Consider the following 16331-nt stretch of genomic DNA (forward strand, 5'->3'; position numbering starts at 1 on the left):
CAACAGCACAGAATTAGCCTATGAAGCCCTTTGCCACAAGTCGCCTCAGGACAAAGTTTAGCAGGATTAAAAAAAGAATTGGACATTTATATGGAGTAACCAAAGTTGTAAGAGTAAGGGGTTTTTTTTTTTTAAGCAAGAGTTTTGGAGGAGCTATAAATCTTCATGCTTAGACATATAAACCAAACTTTAACTAATAGGGGAGCTAGGAAGAAACTTTCCCTTGGTCAGATTATCCCATAATTGGCTATCTCAGGGTTTTTGTATCATCCTTAGAAGTATTGGGGACTGGTCCTTGTCAGACAGCATGCTGTGCTACATGGAGTGACCTGGTATGGCAATCACTACAATCCTAAAGTAATCTTCCCAATCTCAGGTCTCAAAACCCTAGTAATGAGCAGGCATTTTGCAAGCTTCCTAGTCAGCTCTGCAAATGCAGCTGAATCTTGATCAGTAACATCTTGGGGATCCTGATCTGGACGCCTGAGCATCTCTTGAGCAAAAACTACTATTCTTGCCATCCAAATTCTGTGGTGGTTCGGGGAAGCGGATGTCTGCTAGGAATTAGTATAAACCCAGCAAATTTGGTTGTAGGTAGCGATAACCTATTCCTTGACACGTATGGTCAATAATCTATGGTTATATACTGCAAAGCTCTGTATCACACTTTCATTTTATTTGATTGCCATTCGTTGAATACCTTCTGGACCACCCAACTTCTTCCTTTCTCTTTTATTCCTGCTACCTTTCTCTACCTTTATTCTCTCTTTCCAATGACCTGTGCCCTAACTTTTTTGGATTAACAATATACTGGTATTCCCACCTAAAAAACAATAAACACTTTCAATTAAATAAATAAATATAAAAAGAACAACTCAGGTTGCCAAAGGTGAAAGCCCAATGCACTATCCCATCTTTTACATTTTTTTAAATGTATTCCTCCTGTTTTCAAGAGAATAAACAAGAAACCAAGTGAGTAAGAGAGTAAGCATAACAGATAATAGGGCTGATCTAGCTTCCATTAAAGTCACTGCAAAGATTCTCATTGACTGCAATGGGAGTTGGATCAAGCCCTAAAATAATTACAAGAACTAATTAGGGTAACATGCTTCCTGAATCTCTACTTTTAAGTAACTTTTCCTATTTTGTTAAAAACAAAACCAAGAACCTCAGAAACTATGATTTTTTTTTTTAAGATTTATTTTCTATTATTGCGCAAAGCCTTACCTCTGTTTATGTTGTTTGGGAATGTGCATTCTTCAGAAAGTATTTCAAAGAAGGAGACATGGGCAGCAACTAGAGGGAGAAGACTGCTTTACTAATCCCAGGCAATTTTGATAGGTTGAAAACCTATTCTCAGGCCAGGACTCCAGCAGGGCTATCTAGCAGTGGCCATGAAGAGCCCCCACATCAGTATTCTTGGAAAGAATCCCAGTGTGATTTTTATAGCAAAAGTACTTGGAAGACAGCAAAGAGAGTAATTCTTAATTCTAAAGGATTTAGAGTTGACACGGCCCCTTATTTAGGACATATGTAAAGAACATGACCACAATAGCCATAAATTGTTTGAGATATTTACTTGCTATCCGAACTATAAACCACTGGTTTAGTTACTGCATTGATTAGTGGTACTTTTTTTTTCTTCTCTGACATCCCTCAGTAACAAGTGTGTGTTCAGCTGGGCTGAAATTAAAGTCATACTGACAAAATCATTTCGGCTCAGTGAGACACTCTTTTGAATTTTCACCTTATCCTCAATCAACATAGCTCAATTGCAAGTGGGTGACCTGCTTGCAAGTGTTGCTTTAGTGATGAGGTTTCTAGGTACTAAAATACACAAACTACCCAAGTTTACCCTCAAATTATCCATATAACTGAAAGCAGATAAAGTGAAGATTCAAAGGATAGGTGCCTGACTGAGTCAAAGTGAATCTGTTAGTATGTCTTTCATATCAACCCGGCTACACAAGAAAACCCAGAAGGTGAAATCCTGCTCCTATTGAAGTCAATGGGAATTTTAACTTATAATCATCAGTTTTATGTTACTCAGTACATTTGCAGGTGGTTGAGGTGGGTGCCCCAGCCTGTTCCAGAAGCATCCATGATAAAAGCCATCATCAGGGAAGTGACTGAAAACATTTCCCCCTTTCCACACATTCAAGGGGTCTAGCCACCAAATAACCACTCCCCAGACTTGAGGCAGGACCGTGTTCATGAGCCATCTGGATGTGGAGGCCAAAGTTGTAAGGACCAAAGGTGAAGTTTGGCAAGGTGCACACCGACATGTAGCCTAAGAGCTCCAGACACATAGGGACTGTCATAGTCTATTTCATCTGTGAATTGTTTATGACAGACTGAAGAGATCATAACCTTTCTGTTGTCAGGTAACCACTTGCTGCTCTGGAGCTGACTAAAGCTCCTATTAACTCTACTGTGTGTGATGGTATGAGAGACAATTTACTGTAGTTCACAAGAAATCCTAGTTGAGAGAACAGAGACAGGACACAATTTAAGGTTGTCTCAAGCTCCTGCAGGGACCTGCTGCTGATCAGCCAGTATGGGTAAATGTGGATTTCCTGTTTTCATAAATGTGTTGCCACTACTTCCAGGCACTTGGTGAACACTCTTGGTGCCATGGAGAATCAGAAGGGTAGAACCCTGTATTAATAATAGGCCCCACTGTGAATCTTAGATACTTCTTGTGACACAGGTGGATAGTGATATGGAAGTAAACATCCTGCGAATGAAGAGCTTCACACCAGTCTTGAGCTTGGAGAGATCCTCAGTAGGGCCCCGGTAGCATACCTTGTGCATATGGAAGGTTTGCTGGTTGTTGGCTAAACAAATGTGACTCTTGACTAACCAGTGGCAGCTGGGTCCTATAGGAGAAGTCTGTATATCTCTTCGTGTCACTGATTGCAGACCTTAGAGGAGAAGGTTCTTTGTTCAATGATGGGGAGAACGTATTTCTAAACAGGCAGCACCTGTGTTTAAAGTGCTCCCAGTATCGGAGTCAGTACTGATGTTGGTAGATTTTTCAGCACCAATGAAGGACCTTGTTCAGTCTGAGTCTCATGCCCCAATGGGATCGATGCAGAGAGGAACATTGTCAGAGTCTGTTGCATTAATGTCATGCAAAGTTTGTAGGATTTCTCTCCAGAGGCTTTGCTGTGACTGTCCTCATGGGAGGACACTGAGCTCTTTCTTGAACTTCTGCCTTGGTGCTTGGAGAAACTCCTTTTGGTGCTCTACTTTGATGCTGGAGGTGTTGCTGTAGGCTTCAACGTTTAAGCTGACTTTAGTGCCAGTGCCAATATCTATACCAGATCTTTCCTCAGTGCTGTCTTCTCCATGGTGGTCTTAGATGTCACCCCCCTGCTTGATAGTATGCTTGAAGATGCTGGCTTGTCCACCAGTAGGATTCTGGAGCTTGTTTCCACAGGGTCCGATGAGATCTGCCTGGACTGTTCCAGAGGGTGGAGTCTCTGCCTCTCATATCAAGACTGGATAAGAATACCAAGCATCAGCTCAGAAGGTGATTGACCCAGGCAAAAGAGAAATCTACTCTGCCTGCCCTTTAGTAGAATTAGTCTATCACAGGATGGACAGAATTGGAAGTGTGCAGGTTTGAGTCTGCCATTCTGAAGAACCCTGGTATGGGTTGGGAGGTGGGGGGAATGGTCTGACTAGAAAAGTTTGGTCCAGATGGTTGGAATCAGATCATGGTGAGGGAAACAGGAGATCAGAAGTGGTTCTGAAGATTTTGAAGATTAACCTGAACTAAGAACTAGTGGATCAGACAGTCTCCAGATTCTGTCTCATGGCCATGGGCAGTAAGAGGGAACTGAGAGAAGGTTGTGGCCACCCCACCCTTTGTCCTTTATACAGGAGCATGAGGAGTCACAGGGCCTATGAACAGTCATGACATACACTGCTATTAACAACCCTCCAAAAAAACTATAGTCTCACACACGAGGCACATGCTCATCTGCAGTGGGCTACACACTGACACATACTTGAAGAATTACATAACTGGCTGTGGCCAAAAGGGCTGAAGTTATCTTTGGAAGTATAAACAATACAAGTCGGAGTACAAAGGTAATAGTACCACTTCATTTGGCACTGGTTTGACCACTACTGGAATACTGTGTCCAGTTCTGATGTCCACAATTCAAGAAGGATTTTAATAAATTGAAGAGGGGTTAGAGAAGACACACAAGAATGTTTCAAGGATTAGAAAACATGCCTTATAGTGGAAGGGTCAAGGAGCTCAATCTATTTAGTTTATCAAAGAGAAGGTTATGAGGTGACCTGATCACAATCTATAAGTATCTACAAAGGAACAGAAATGTGATAATAGAGTGCTCTTCAGTCTAGCAGACAAAGTATAACAAGACCCAATCACTGAAGATGAAGTTAGAAAAATGTAGATTAGAAATACAATGCAAATTTTTAACAGGGAGGATAATTAACCATTGGAATAATTTACCAAGTCTGTTGTGGTTTCTCCAGCACTGGAAATCTATAAATCAAGACTGGATGTCTTCCACTAAAAGATGTGATTCAGTTCAAACAGGAATTAATTCAAGGAAGTTCTATGGCCTGTGTTATACTGGAGGTCAGATTAGATTATCACAGTGATCCCTTTTGGTTCTATAATCCATGACACTATGAAATGTGGATGTTCTTATTATCCATATAAATTAAGAACATAACAACATAACAACATAAGAATGGCCGTACTGGATCAGACCAAAGGTGCATCTAGCCCAGTATCCTGTCTACCAACAGTGGCCAATGCCAGGTGCCCCAGAGGGAGTGAACCCAACAGATAATGATCAAGTGATCTCTTTCCTGCCATCCATTTCCACACTCTGACAAACAGAGGCTCCTTACCCACCCTTGCTAAAAGCCATTAACAGACTTAACCTCCATGAATTTATCCAGTTCTCTTTTAAATGCTGTTATAGTCCTAGCCTTCACAACCTCCTCAGGCAAGGAGTTCCACAAGTTGACTGCACTGTATGAAGAAGAACTTCCTTTTATTTGCTTTAAACTTGCTGCCCATTAACTTCCTTTTATTTGTTTTAACCCTGCTGCCCATTAACTTCCTTTTATTTTTTTTAAACCTGCTGCCCATTAAATTTTCATATCCTTTTTGGAATCACATAATCTCTTGGCCCCAAGTGTATTTTATTGTGAAGAGTTTCAGAGGCAAATTATGCATTATTTAGTAGTGTGGGTTTTTCTTATCAATTTTAAAAAAAAGTATTTCACTTTCAGTTAATTTCCCCTTTCATGTATTATGATATTGGATGCATCGACACACCTATCTTCAAAAGCTTAAATATAATGAAAACACTAATTTTTCCTAGTTTTGTTACCTTTCTGGCCCTTTTTCCTCTTTTCCCATCCTCTGCTTCCTGCCTTCTGTCATGGTATCCTCTGCAATGGTCTCTCTGCCTCTCCTCTAGGTGCCCCTATTTCCTCCCTTTAAGTCCTTTCTGCCATTGCTCAGTCCTCCCTTACCTATCCCTTCCATCCATCCATGTATCCACCCACACACAGAAAAATCTCTCATCCCTTATAGTTCCTTTTAATTTAGAAACACACACACACACACTCTCTCTCTCTACAGTTGCAAGATCAAACACTGGGAAATTCCAAGAGTAAAGGCTTCAATGTTGTACATCCCATATATTTTAATAACAGACAGCAATATTTTAAGATGTACATTTAACATGAGAAAATGCTGAATATGTGCAATCTATCAGTCATATCATGCTCTTCACTGTGGTATCTGAGTTGTGCCCAAGTTATTGTTGGGGCAACCTTAACATTTTTAATTCCCTAACTTTTAATGGTCCTGCAACTATAATGTTACACTATCATTTTTGTTAGTTCCATGGGTATTTTTAAGGGGAGAAAAGAAGAAAAATTGTAAGAGAAAATCAGGAAGTGATCACTGTGAATGAGTTATAAGCTCTTCTGTTGTAGGCTTTTTCTCAGTTTAACTGAAATGGAGGTTAATTTATGCTGAGTTGTACATTTCTCATTCCACACCTGTTCATCTCCTTTCTCTACAGGTATTTGCCATGTACAAAAATTAACAAGTGCATATCTAATTGGGGCCCAATAAAACCCTTGGGATGCACACTTGAAGAGTACCATCCACATGGAATAATGGGTCATACAACTATCTCTGCATCAACGTCTTCCTTTTTCTGGTACCTCATGGAGAGCTCTACACTGAAAACATAGACCTGCACATGGGGAGAAGACTGGCCAGGTGCATAAAGGGCAGAGTGGAACTGAAAAGAATGTATGTCATTCCCCCTCAAGCCTGAGGGAATCAATACAAAATATAACATGAAGCCCGACTGTACTGCATTTGGGTGGAGTCTGGTTGTGAATTCCTTTTTAAGAGGGTTCTGTGGGCAGCTAAGGTCTCCAAAGGAGCTACACGGACCCGGAGTGAAAGACTCCAAACCCAGCATAGACACACCAGGCCTTCCCCATGAATAGTCCCAGCCTTCTCTTGGTTCCCCAAGATCAAATCAATATCTTAGATGTCTGTATACTAATGCAATAAGTATGGGAAATAAGCAGGAAGAACGTGAAATGCTAGTAAATAAACACAACTATGACATAGTTGGCATTACAGAGACCTGGTGGGATAATATGCATCACTGGAATATTGATATAGAAGGGTACAGCTTGCTCAGGCAGGGGGAAAAGGAAGGAGGTTATGCCTTATATATTACCAGTGTATACACTTGGACTGAGGTCGAGATGGAAAAAGGAGACAGACTTGTTGAAAGTCTCTGGGTAAGGATAAAAGGGTAAAAAACAAGGGTGATGTCATGGTGGGGTCTACTACAGACTACCTAGCCAGGAAGAAGAGGTGGATGAGGCTTTTTTTAAACAACTAATAAAATCATCCAAAGCACAGGAGTTGGTGGTGATGGGGGACTTCAACTACTCAGACATCTGTTGGGAAAATAACACAGCAAGGCACAGATTATCCAACAATTTCTTGGAATGTATTGGAGACCATTTTTTATTTCAGAAGGTGAAGAAAGCTACTAAGGGAGAAGCTGTTCTAGATTTGATTTTGACAAATAGGGAGGAACTGTTTGAGAATTTGAAAGTGGAAGGCAGCTTGGGTGAAAGTGATCATGAAATGATAGAGTTCATGATTCTAAGGAATGGTCGGAGGAAGAACAGCAAAATAAAGACAATGGATTTCAAGAAGGCAGACTTTAGCAAACTCAGGGAGTTGGTAGGTAAGATCCCATGGGAAGCAAGTCTAAGGGGAAAAACAACTGAAGACAGTTGGCACTTCTTCAAAGAGACATTATTAAGGGCACAAGAGCAAACTATCCCACTGCGTAGGAAAGATAGGAAGTATGGGAAGAGACCACCCTGGCTTAACCAGGAGATCTTCAATGATCTAAAAATCAAAAAAGAATCCTACAAAAAGTGGAAATTAGGTCAAATTACAAAGGATGAATACTGTATAAACAACTAACACAATCATGTAGGGACAAAATTAGAAAGGCGAAGTCACAAAACGAGATGAAACTAGCTAGAGACATAAAGGGTAACAAGAAAACATTCTACAAATACATGAGAAGCAAGAGGAAAACCAAGGACAGGGTAGGCTCATTACTCAATGGGGGTAGGGGGTTAGGGGAAGGGGGAATAATAACAGAAAATGTGGAAATGGCAGAAGTTTTTAGGGAAAGAACAAGTTAAAAATTACGTAGACAAATTAGATGTCTTCAAGTCACCAGGGCCTGATGAAATGCATCCTAGAATATTCAAGGAGCTGACTGAGGAGATATCATTAGCGATTATCATGGAAGACTGGAGAGATCCCAGAAGACTGGAAAAGGGCATATATAGTGCCAATTTATGTAAAGAGAAATAAGGACAACCCAGGGAATTACAGTCCAGGCAGCTTAACTTCTGTACCCAGAAAAATAACGGAGCAAATAATTAAGCAATCAATTTGCAAACATCTAGACCAGTGGTTCTCAAAGCCAGTCCGCTGCTTGTTCAGGGAAAGCCCCTGGCGGGCTGGGCTGGTTTGTTTACCTGCCAAGTCCACAGGTTCGGCCGATTGCAGCTCCCACTGGCCTCAGTTCGCCTCTCCAGGCCAATGGGGGCTGCGGGAAGCGGCGCAGACTGAGGGATGTGCTGGCTGCCCTTCCTACTATTTCCACATATTTGGGGCATATCAGATATTATGATCTTTTATTATTTTTCAAGACTCAATGACTGTTAATGTACACTGGCTGTGGAACAGGGCTAGGTATTTATGACCCTGTCACATGGAAATCAGGACCTAGGATGAAAACCTTGCCCTACTGAAATCAGGAGAGTTTTGCTATTGACTTCAATAGGGCCAGGATTTTACCTCTAAGCTTCCAGCACTGGAGCATGCTGATGCAGTGGTTAAATAAGGATTCTGGGAGAATAGATCCACTGAAATCAAAGGGAATATTTGTGTTGTTAAGGGCTACTTGCTTAAATAAGGTTTGCAGGATGGGATCCATACCATGTCCACTGAGATGTCACTCTAGGAAAATGAATGGATCATTGTGTGTATATGAGCATGTAGGAGGCTGAGAGTGGTGTAGAATCATTTGGTTTTGTACAGCACCTGGTTTGGTGTCCTCTTATTATGGGTTAGATAGTGAACTCCTTACTCCCATTGGTGAGCAATTATTTGCATAATGTCTGTCAAGGTTAAAACTGTTTCTATTGTTGTAAAAGAATATTTTAATGAAATTGTAACCTTTTTATCCAAAAGGATTATTCTTTTATTTATTATTAGAAAAACCTCTAGAATGGTAGGTTTTGTGTCCTGCTAATGTTAAGTAGATAATTTTGGCATTAATAACTGTATTTATTCTAGGAGTACTTGTGGCACCTTAGAGACTAACAAGGTGCCACAAGTACTCCTTGTTCTTTTTGTTGATACAGACTAACACGGCTACCACTCTGAAAACTCTATTTCTTCTGAAGGTCTCAGTCCCTATTATATTATTTCTATACTTGAAACATTAGATTTGGTGTTGTTAAAAAGAAGAAGCATTTCACTAACACTATAAAAAGAAATGTGATATTGCTTAGTTTAGTTTGGGCTCATTCCTTGTTTCAGAAAATATTCTTTAATCCAGTGAGATATAATAAATAATGTTTTAGAAATTATTCCAAAAAAGTCAACAAACTGTCATATTTTCTCATCGTTCCCTTTCTGTTTACTTGAAAAAATCTTAATAATGCACTTTACAAGTTCTTTGGTAACCTAACACATGAAACAATCAGCTGAAATGTTGCTAATGTCAGCATGAAATATGTCTTCATAGGAAATCATAAAGCATAAGTTCATTGCCCATCAGATTGCTGGAAAGCCTGGCCTCTTACAGGCCCTGATTCAGCAAATTACTTAAGCTCGTGCTTATCTTTAAGCATTCCAGTGAGACATAAATACTTGTTTAAGTGAGATCAGAAGAGGACCTAGGAGAGTTCTGAGGGACTAGCACAGAAAGGCAGATGGAAGAGGCTGTGAAGTCTCTGAAAGAGACAATGAAGGTGCAGTCAGAAAGGTAAGAAGATAACCAAGAGAGTAGTAAATTTTGGAAGCCCAAAGCAAGGAGACAGTGAAGTAGAAAGGACTAACTAACTTCTCAAAGGTCACAGAAAGGGAAGAGGAGTTAGGACAGAGAAGTTGTTGAAATTAGTTAGGAGGTGGACATTGGTGATGTTAATTAGTAAGAGTGGTTTTTATGTGATGAAGGGGAGCAAACATCAGATTGGAGGCTATGACAGGACTCAGGATGCTATCTTGTCCCTGGTGACAGGTGGGTAACTTGAGCTCAGCACAGGTGTCAGGTAAGGGTGCTTGGAAAACAGGTGGAAAGAGTGTTTTCAGGTTCCACAGCCAGGAGTCATAGACCAGAACTGAACCTTAAACTGAGGAGATTTTCTACTCTCTGAGTATGTTCATCATTTTGCTTTCTTGTCATGAATAGGAAAAAACTTGGCTGACTGCAGTAGGGGAGTTTTCTCATGAGTCACTCTACCATGTTTCAGAGCTGAAAAGTAGGGCTGGCCAGAAAAGAAGAAAAATTTTGAGGTTTCAAAATTTGCTTTTATTCCACTTCAGAATAAAACTGAGACCTTTTGAATTTGTGTGTGTGTGTAAAAATCACACAAGAGAAAGACACCACTCACCCAGAATAGCCAATGGCCCAGTGTTAGGGTGCTCACCTGAGCTGTCGGAGACTGAGGTTTATCTCCCTGCTCTGCCTGGTTCAGAGTAGGGATCTGAACCTAGATTGCTCACATCCCAACAGTCAATGTGGTAGATCTTAACTTTAGTAAAGCTTTTGATACTATCTCGCATGACCTTCTGATAAACAAACTGGGGAAATGCAACCTAGTTGGAGCTACTATAAGGTGGGTGCAAAACTGGTTGGAAAACCGTTCCCAGAGAGTAGTTGTCAGTGATTCACAGTCATGCTGGAAGGACATAACGAGTGGGGTCCCGCAGGAATCAATTCTGGGTCCAGTTCTGTTCAATATCTTCATCAATGATTTAGATAACGGCATAGAGAGTACACTCATAAAGTTTGCGGATGATACCAAGCTGGGAGGGTTGCAAGTGTTTTGGAGGATAGGATTAAAATGCAAAATGATCTGGACAAACTGGAGAAATGGTCTGAAGTAAATAGGATGAAATTCAATAAGGACAAATGCAAAGTACTCCACTTAAGAAGGAACAATCAGTTGCACGTATACAAAATGGGAAATGACTGCTTAAGAAGGAGTACAGTGGAAAGGGATATGGGAGTCATAGTGGACCACAAGCTAAGTATGAGTCAACAGTGTAACGCTGTTGCAAGAAAAGCAAACATCATTCTGGGATGTATTAGCAGGAGTGTTGTAAGCAAGACACGAGAAGTAATTCTTCTGCTCTACTCTGCGCTGATTAGGCCTTAACTGGAGAATTGTGTCCAGTTCTGGGCACGACATTTCAGGAAGGATGTGGACAATTTGAAGAGAATCCAGAGAAGAGCGACAAAAATGATTAACTATCTAGAAAACATGACCTATGAGGGAAGATTGAAAAAATTCAGTTTGTTTAGTCTGGAAAAGAGAAGACTGAACATGATAACAGTTTTCAATTACATAAAAGGTTGTTATAAGGAGGAGGGAGAAAAATTGTTTTTCTTAGCCTCTGAGAATAGGACAAGAAGCAATGGGCTTAAATTGCAGCAAGGGAGGTTAAGGTTGGACATTAGGAAAAACTTCCTAACTGTCAGGGTGGTTGAGCACTGGAATAAATTGTCTAGGGAGGTTGTGGAATCTCCATCATTGGAGATTTTTAAGAGTAGGTTAGATAAACACCTGTCAGGGATGGTCTAGATAATACTTAGTCCTGCCTTGAGTGCAGGGGACTGGACTAAATGACCTCTTGAGGTCCCTTCCAGTCCTATGATTATATGGTCCAGAGGGTCAATAACTGCTGCTCAAGGGCATCGTTGCAGAATTTTCCTCCATACAGATTACTTCCCAGGGGTATTTCCATTGTAGGGAGTGTTTCAGGCTTAGCTGTGTACTTTTATGCTATGGGTTGTGGATGAAGGTTTCAGAGAGCAGCAATAAGAATGGTGATTTGTTACCTGCAATGTAATACAGTGAAGTAATTTGAGGGGAGAGCTGTGCTGATAAGATCACTGTGCTGAGTATGTGTTTGAAGTGCTGGGCTGTGAGACAATGTTTCATGTGAACCTTCAGAAGCATTTCTAATCACAACTGGGACTCATGACCACAGGCACTGACTTTTAGTTTTTCCTAGGGGTCCTCCATCCCCACTCTGCCCCGAGGCCCCGCCCTGCTGAGCACCCACTATTTTTTTTCCATGGGTGCTCCAGGGCACAGAGGCAGTGTCTATGTTCATGACTGCCCTTGCTTTTCCTTTCTTCCTTAAAATGCAGTTCCTAAGCAAACTTGAGTAAGCCTGGCTGGCAAGAGGAGTAACCGGAAATCTCTAAAAATGGCTGCTTTGCATGCCAGGCCCTATCCTCCTCTCGCTAAAGTCAATGGTAAAATTCCTACTGACTGGATGGAAGGAGGACTGGTCCCATTATTGCACTCACAGGCTGCATTTACAACACCAATGCTCTTTTTATGCCTCTCCTGTTTCATGACCAGGTATCCTCCTCAACAATGCTCTTTTCATCATGGACAAGGAAATTTGCTCACATTGCTGAGCAAGTGCACATTTCTGTGCACTATTTGGAAGCCACTCTGCACCTGTTCTAATGCCAAGCACACAGCAATGTCACGTCAACCTTAAACCCAGATCAGAGCCATGGCATTCTAGGAGAGCTCTAAAAGATAGAAGGGTTGGTCATAGATCAGAAAGTAATGTGCACATACATTGTGACCCTGCTTTTTTTTACTCTCTTAGTTTGACTAACATACATTCTTTGATTACAATGTTTGATTATTGACTATTGATAATTGTACAGACCAGCAGCTTTACTCAGAGATTTAAGAAACAGGGGACAAAACTGTAATAGGACCCCTCACACCAGCTAAAAGGAGGGAGATTCCATGAACCACTAAGGCTGCTTTAGAAGTGCTATAAGAACCAGTGAAAAATCCATTACCAAAGCTCATGGGTCTGGGATAACTAGATGTTCTCATCCCAGACAAAAGAATTTATCTATTTTAAGAGAAAAAATAAGAGTAGGGCTAGCCTTTGACAGTGTCAAGCAAAGAACATTCATTAAGAGCCTCAGATTGCCTGCACCATATGGCGTTTTATTAAATCTAACTTGATCAGGTTTAACTAATTTGAGCCTAAGCCTTTCTAGACAGTTGGAGAGTAATTTAACTTAAAAAAAAAATCAACCAAGTGAGATAAGATTATCGTAGTGTCCTCTTCAGTCTTTCTGTAAAGCACAAAAGTAATAATTGTATCATATGGATATGGCTACACTTCAAGCTGGGCATGTCATTCCCAGCTTGAGGAGACATACCTGTGCTAGCTCTGATGGAACTAGCATGCTAAAAATAGATTGTAGCTACAGCAGCCCACAATACAGCCCTGACTGGAACCCTATGTATGGGCTAGGGGAAGTTAGCTCCTCCCACCACTGTGGCTACATTCTAATTTTAGTGTGCTGTCTCAATCAGTGGAATTTATACTCCTGGCTTGAAGTGTAGGCATTCCCTAAGTGCCACATGGCCAACCTCAAGGATTCCATCAAAACCTTCATAAGGATTTTATTTTAAACATAAAATAAAATTTTGATTATTCAATGTGTTAGAATTTTGAGGGTTGATAATCTATTAATGGAACACAAACTTTGAATTATTTCTGTAAAAGAGGGAGAGAGAAAAAAAGAGTACAGAAGTCACTAGTACCACCAACACAATACCTCCACCACTCATTTTTAAATTGTCTCTTCAAAATGTACTTCAAGAGACCTTTAAACCTTGTGCCCTTGATTGCCTGCTGTCTGGCTTATTAACTGGCCTTTCAGCCAGCTGAGCAGCTGGGGAACTGTGGAGCTGACTGGGAAACCAGGCAGCTCAGCAAACTGAAAAGTTCCATCTAAATTCTGCCAAAACAGATTTTTTTTGGATTTTCATTCCCACAAAAAACGACAAGTTTTTGACTTCCTGATTCGAGACAAAACATTTCTCAAAAACAAAAAAATTTCACAGGAAGGAAAATTCTTTTTCTAGCCAGCTCTAACAAACACACATCATTTCCTGCTCTGAAGAGCTTTCAGTATAAGCAGGAAATACAGCCAAAAAGTGGGAAGGTAAACAGAGGCACAGAGAGATTTTATGATTTACCCAAGGTTACACAGAAAAGTAAGGTCTCTTGATCCCCACGCCAGTGCCCTATCCACTTGGCCATGCCACCTCCCTTATCTTAAACAAACAAGCAAACTAAAAATCTCTGAAGCCTGTTGTCTCTCTATTTACTGTTCCATTACCTCAATTATCCAGACTCCTTATTTTGATAGATTTTGTTTTCACTCTTAGATTTCCTCTCTTCAGTAGAGTTGTTTGGGAATTTGTTAATAAATTATTAATTATTATTATTATTATTTGGGGTCAGGAAATGCCAATTTGTCAAAACCAGAACTTTTTGCAGAAATGTGTAATTTTTAACACAACATTCACTGGGAAGGCTTTTCAGGTCCAGGATTGAATTTCTGGTCAAAATTGAGAGAGAACGTTTAACTCCTCCCCACCAACAAAGGCCATTATTAGGACAAAAGGCAGCCATTTGAAGACTTTTGATGGGCAAGACTTCTGTGCTTTCACAGACAAGCTGACTTGGTTTCTCCCCTCCCAGTTTTATCACACCGTTTGCCCAAAGTTAAATTATTTTCCTGTTCTTTCAGTCTCTATGTTTGTGCAATAAAAGTCAATGTTTTAAGAATGAAATACTCTTTATTTATTCCAAGCATGTGGGTTTGCAGGGGTGAAGGGGAGGTACCGGGAAACTGATGCAACGTAGGGGATGATATGGGAAGGCACAATGCAGATAAGTGGAGCATGTTGCTGTGGCTCGTTACTGAAATGGGTTTTCAAAGCCTCCCAGAGATGCAGAGCTCCTTGCTGGCTCTTCTTATTGCCCTGGTGTCCAGCCCTCAAAATTAGCTGCCAGGTGATCTGCCACAACCCCGCACTCTGCCGGAAACTTTTCTTCCTTTGTTTCACAGATATTTTGGAACACACAGCAGGCAGCAATACCAATGGGGATATTGCTTTCACTGAGGTCTAACCTAGTAAGCTAACTGTGCCAGTGACCATTTAAACATCCAAAGGCACATTCCACTACCATTCTGCACTTGCTCAGCCTATTGTTGAACCACTCCTTACTGCTGTCCATGTGGCTGGTGTATGGCTTCATGAACCATGAGAGAAGGAGTAGGCTGGGTGTCCCAGAATCATGACTGGCATGTCAACATCATCAATGGTTAGTTTGCGATCTGGAAAGAAAGTCCCTGATTGCAGCTTTCTGAACAGACCTGTGTTCCTAAAGAAATTGACATCAATTTCCTGATCATCCCAAATTTATGTCAATGAAATGCCCCGTGATCCACTGGCGCTTGCAACACCATTGAAAAGTATCTCTTTCAGTTTATGTACTCTTTGGCAAGATGGTCTGGTGCTAAGATAGGGATATGTGTTCATCTATCACCCCACCACAGTTAGGGAACCCCATTGTGGCAAAACCATCCACTATGTCCTGCACATTGCCCAGAGTCATTACCCCTCTTAGCAGAAGTCGATTAATGGCCCTTCACACTTGGATCACAACAGTTCCCACAGTGGATTTACCAACTCCGAATTGCCCAATGACCGGTAGCAGTCTGGCATTGCAGGCTTCTACAGAACGATCACCACTCGCTTCTCCTTTGTCAGAGCAGGTCTCATTTTAGTGTTGCTGCACTTCAGGGCTGGGGAAAGCTCTGCACAAAGTTCCTGGAAAGTGGCCTTCCACATTCAAAAGTTCTGCAGCCACTGCTCGTCATCCCATAGCTGCATAACAATGCAACCCCACCAGTCAGTGCTTGTTTCCCAGGATCAGAAATGGCGCTCAACCATGTTCAGCTGCTGAACAACTGCCAGCAGCAACCGGGAATTTTTTCATTCTATGGCTTGCAGCAGGGCTGCTTGAATGACATTGCAATGTTCCATGTGGCAGCTCCTGTCTCGACTCTGGAAATACTGTGGGATAAGGCGAAGGTATTTGTAATGCTCTCAACAAGAGGGCACAGCTGAGTGGGGTCCATGCTTCTTAGACTATGGCATATGCACGACTAAGCCAGGCTTTCAAAAAAAGGCACTGTATAGTTGCACTGTGGGCTAGCTACCCATGGTGCACTGCTCTGTGCATTGATGCAAGCGCTGCTAGTGAGGATGCAATCCACTGACACAAGTGTGGTGTGGACATCCCCAACTGACTTAATTACTGTGGAGTCTAGCTGTCGACTTAAATTAAGTGAACTTAACTTTGTAGTGTAGACATGCCCTTAGAAGAGATGTTCTGCTTTTGAGAAAATTGAGTGGGGTCTTATACAACATGTACCATAAAAAAATTAAATGTTAGAACAGACAAAACATTGAGATAATATAAAGGAAAGAAGTTTATCAAGAAAAAAATATACTGCACATATTCTGTGGAATAGTTTTCTTTTATAAAGAAAAATAAATCATTGTGATACCAAGTGGAGTGACAGTATATATAATCATCCTTTTTATAACAATATAACATGACAATT

The sequence above is a fragment of the Terrapene carolina genome, unplaced genomic scaffold (genome assembly GCF_002925995.2).
Source record: "Terrapene carolina triunguis isolate 2854851 unplaced genomic scaffold, T_m_triunguis-2.0 Scaffold58, whole genome shotgun sequence".
Lineage (NCBI taxonomy): Eukaryota > Metazoa > Chordata > Testudines > Emydidae > Terrapene > Terrapene triunguis.